The sequence below is a fragment of the Egretta garzetta genome, unplaced genomic scaffold (genome assembly GCF_000687185.1).
Source record: "Egretta garzetta isolate BGI_Z169 unplaced genomic scaffold, ASM68718v1 scaffold333, whole genome shotgun sequence".
NCBI lineage: Eukaryota > Metazoa > Chordata > Aves > Pelecaniformes > Ardeidae > Egretta > Egretta garzetta.
Genome location: NW_009259179.1, coordinates 1,364,273 through 1,369,253, shown reverse-complemented (window position 1 = coordinate 1,369,253; position 4,981 = coordinate 1,364,273). Strand labels below are relative to the sequence as shown.

The following is a 4,981-nucleotide window of genomic DNA, read 5'->3' as shown; positions in this document are numbered from 1 at the left end:
AGGCTTTTAAACCAGCCTGTGATTAAAGGAGATTGTCACCGAGTTGGCAACAAGAAAGATGCAATGAAAACGAAGAACAAAAGTCGGGGACAAAGCAACCAACCTAGAAAACAACAGGAGATCACGTAAGAACAAATCAGAACCAACAAGCATCCCTTCCCTCACGCTGAACGCGCTTTTCTGCGTAGCGGCATTTCACGAGACAGAGAGATTGAAGAGCTAGTGCTTAACACTGCCCCTGGAGACTCGCCCAGAAGTTTTTCCATTGCTCAGCACCCTGCGCATAAAAGGGCAGCAGCGGCAATGCTCCTGGTGAACTCCTGCTGGCCAAGCTGTCTGGTAGGTATAGCTAAAAAAGCCGGTTTTGGAAAATATTGCCTTTTTATAGCTTATCTCAGTGCAGACAGCTGCCTCACGTCTCTAGAAATAGCAGGATTTAACAGCCATGTTTGCAGGGACAGATTTTAAAGGTTCCATCTTCTAAGAAACAACCTACACATCCAGAAACAGGAGGCCAGATTTGTTTTGATACTGGAACCCCCTTCCATATGCTAAGCATGCCCACGGATTTGCAAAAACCCTGCTCTGAAAATGGGATGTTCATTCAGCAACAGGAGACAAGTTACTTGCGTTTGTCTTCCTATGGAGTCTGTTCCCAGCGCAATCAGCGGCAAAATGGCACATGATTAGGCTGATATTGCCTTTTGCTGAAAATCACTGGCATTTTGTAAGTAAAATAGTGGTGGAGCAGAGCGTTAAACACTGGAAAAACAAGACTAATAAAGTTAAATAAAAATACCCTGCAGCTACAGCTGATCAGCACCTCTCTGTTGTTCCTCTTCGGATGGAGTGAGCCAGGATCAGATCCCAAACATGGTTATGATTCGTTGGAGGTGATAGAGACAGAGCTGTGGGCTGCGTTCCCAGGTCGGTCCCACGGCTGCAAACCCCAACTCCCTGAGCCTGAGGAGCCCCTTCAGCCGCCCCACCTCCATTGCATTTGTGAGTGCAACAGGGATGATGTTATTTTCCTACCGTTTAGTAATAACAAGTCTTTTTAGATAAAAAGCGCCAAATTCTCATGAATTTAACACTGGATGATCTGACGCTAAGGATGTAAATGGCTCTGAATACAACAGGGCCTTGCAAAATGTCCACAGTACCACCTTTTACCAGCAACAGTTGGACCAGTTGTCTACAGCATCGTCCTCATTACAAGATTTATTTATTTATTTCTAAACTGAATGAAGGGGTACTAAAGACAACAACCTGCTGTGAAATGACCGAAATTCCCATGCAAACAACCCATTAGCAGTCTTCAAATGCAATTTAAATTACTAGTTGTTAAAGTGCTCCTCAATTTCATGGTAAGTTTCCAAGGAAAATTACATGCTATGTACTATTTAATTGATTGTTTTCTACTTCTTAACATCCATTTATTCCCTCCTCCTGTCTTTTTCTTAATTTCAAGAGATGATAATGACTTTTCGGGGAGGAAAGGGGAACGGCTAACAGAGTTGAAGAGGGATTTACCTGAAGAAAAAGGATGTAGGAGGGAAGTGGCTGCCAAAAATGGGCAGCTCCACTGGAACTCATCCCTGTGATATTTTCACAGTAGGGGTGCGAGACAGCACAGCACAAGGACTTCTTCCCTCCCCACCGCAGGCAGCCAGCCTTTCAAAACCTGATGTTTCTTTAAAACGTACTCATCCTCACCATGCCAAGCAAGAAGCACAGTTAACTATTAGAAGGCAGTGGAAAAGCAACAAAGGCAGCTTGTTTCCTCCTCCCGGGCATGGTAGTCCTTGAACCGACGTGATCGCTTGGAGGCAAACAAGTTTTTCTCATTCGGGAGATCTCATCCCAAATGCAAATACCTAGTTCACAGGAGCAAATTCCCCCCTCAAAGTTGACTGAAGAATTGGCCTTCGAGCGAGACCTCCTGCTGCTTGCGACAGCTGTTACCCAAGAATGTGTATTATAAAGCTAGTAACAACAGACATTTCTTAAAAGCCTGCACTTTGCTCAGATCCTGGGAAGGAGCAGCGGTACAATTAGGTAAGGTGCCATCTGGAAATTCCTGAAGTAATGATGCGTATTGGGATCATGTCACACACCAGCAACACGTATCAATTGTATGAAATACGCAGTACAACTCTGGTTTACCATCAAGCAACTGATGCAGAAATACTTAGTGCTCAGGAAAGTATGACTTTATTAGAGTAAGAGAGATGGGTTTCACAGTGCTGGTCAGCATGAGGCTGCAAACTGCCCGCCTGTCTGCAGGAGCTGAGCATGAACCGTCAGGTGGAATCCAGAGATTTGCACTTTTCCCAAATTTGCCACACGGTGCCTCAGTTTCTACACCTGCACACTAGAATAATACAGCTTTCCTTAGCCTGTGGGCATGATTTAGTGTTCAAGGGCTCCAAAATCTTTGCCTACAGAAATGCGAAGTATCAGACGTGTAGAGCCGTCTAGGCTTGTAATCTGGTCTCACCTTCATCCCTTCCATGCGCACGTGTGCTAGCCCCATGCTATCTGGGACAGCTTACCTGTGGTGGGGCACGTACACCCAGCCCTTCGTGCACGCTAAATCCCCTCACAGCACCCGAGTCACATGGTGACAGTGCCACCGTTTCGCCATGTCCTGTGCGGTGCCAGCCCTAGATCGATCAGTGCAACAGCCAGGATGAAAGATGGGCTGCGACCCAATCCTCCTTATGTGGGAGCTAAAGCAAATCCTGTGTTTAATACATCGTTAGAAGCGATTGAAAGAAGCTTAAGGCAGGCAGGCATAGAGTCTCTGAGCGCACTCGAGCTCCAGCACCATGGAAGGATTCTCAGAGTCGAGTGTTTACAGGGTGCCAGGCTGCAGAAGGAAAAAAATCTTTAGACAAGCTGTATTAATTTACAGGTCAGCCCTTAATGGCTCTGTTCCTGTAGCAGAAGAAAATCCACTGTGGATCCTGGTTAGCATCAGTGATCACTGGATCTGCCCAGTTCCTGGAGAAATACCAGACAGAGAGCCCTGGCAGCCTGCAGCTCTAGCTGTGGGCATCCTCCATCCTCCGGAGCTCCCCTAGTCCTGCCCAGCACCCATCGGGGGGGCACAGGTGGCACTTGGGGAGCTCATCCTTCACAGTCCATCCAGCTCTCAAGTCACGTCCTCACCACGATGAGATGTTGCGCAGAGAAGGATCAGCAGGTGAAGATTAATGGCCCCAGCGTGTTTCCCCCGGCGTGCCAGAGGAGCACTGCCCTGAGCCCCAGCTTATGGCACCCAGGCACTGCTCATCCTTGTCTTCCAACAAGCAGCCTGTCCTGGCGAGCAGGAAAGGGGGGAAACTGCGAGGGGAACAGAACATCATCACTTCCAGTTCTGCCATGCTGTGTCCGATACACCAAGCTTAGCCACAAGCAGCTGGCAAAGCCTGGACACGCCACATCCAAGTGCCACCAGAAGCAGTGGCTGACCCAGGGTGCGACAGAGCGGGGGAAGCGTGGTGTAGGGAGGCAGCATCGCCCGTCGCACAGGGCCATGCATGCCAAGGCAAAGCGCAGCGCACAAGGAGCGACACAGACGGCCAGCTCACTGCCCCCCACGGCTTCGCACCACCACGCGCGACAGAGGACAGGTAGCTCCTTGGCAAGTCGATAGGCTGAGGCTTCGCGTGCTGCAACAGCCCCATGTGCTTCCCAGTGCCCTGTTTTCCAACCCATCACCTGCACCGTCAATTCAGGCTGTACGCTCTTTAGGCCAGCAGTTCTTTCCTTTGCACCGGTACTACACCCAGACCAGAAAGGCCCTAACCCCAAAAGCTGCGGTAACCCAAGCAGCTTGTTGAAACAACAAGGATTAAAATGCAGCTGAAGTCTGCAGACTCCCAACACATCCCGTCCACGTGAATACACTCCAGAGGTCCCTTCATCACCTTTCGTGGCTGAGTGCTTTTCAGCTCGCCTCCCATCCTCGCCCAAACTAAGCCAAGTATCTTCCCCTGCCCAGAACAATCAAGCCAGTTCTGCACCTCAAGGACGTGCTGCAAATCCACATCTCTGGAACACCAAACCTCACACTGCTTATTAATCCCTATTTAAAAGGGCAAACGAAAATCCACAAGAGATTTACCTTTCTAACTAAGGTCTTCAGTTTAAAACAGGGATTGCATGATAACAACAGGCTTGAATCAGCCTAAAAACACCAGTTAGCCAAGAAGATACAGGCGTCACTAGCCAGCAGAAGGAACTACAAACTGTGTTTCACCAATGCCCCTTCCCAAGCAAAAGGACGAAGCACAGCGCCTTCTGTCCGAGGCACAGGACCGGCTGCCTCGCAGCCCCTGGCGCAGCGCTAAGAGCACTCGGTACATGTTACATGCTCCAAATGACAGGAGGAATGCGGGACAGTGGATCTCCACTCCAGATTCCCCGGCATGGTTTTAGCTGCCATGAATAAAACAGGAAGCAGAGCATCTTCCAGGTTCCCCCCATGCCCCTGCCCGCCTCGATGAACTGCAGTTTCCTTTCAGGAAAGGGGAAGAAGAGGGGGGGGCGCGGGAAGAGAAGGAGCCAGCTGCAATACCAGACAGATTAAAAACTTCACACTAAGGAAAAATAAAGAATAACAGGAAAAAAAACAGATGTTGAACCTTCATCCAGTTACAGCAGCTAAACTTCTTCAGGTCCCTAACAAAACAGAGCTAAATATTAATATTTGAGAGAAATATATCCATACATTATGCAGACTTTTTAAAACACACTCTTGCTTAGGAGACAGAAATCATACTTCAGCTATATTTTCCTTGCTGACCACATGCATATGTACTCATTTAACTCCACGGTGCTCTGCTGCCTTGCTGCATTAACCAGCAAAACTAAAAGGAAGAACGTGCCTGAATGGGAGCTGGCTTCAATTATCTTTATACGTAGGCCTGAAGAGACATTTTGTCTTTGAGACCAATCCACCAAGGCAACTTTC

General features: G+C 48.4%; 1 protein-coding gene across 1 annotated transcript in view; it reads right to left on the bottom strand.

Moving 5' to 3' along the window:
- Positions 1-4,981, bottom strand: part of LOC104123373 (LIM domain containing preferred translocation partner in lipoma) — a 337,288-nt gene that overhangs the window by 326,892 nt on the left and 5,415 nt on the right. The gene's annotated exons all lie outside the window — the stretch shown is intronic.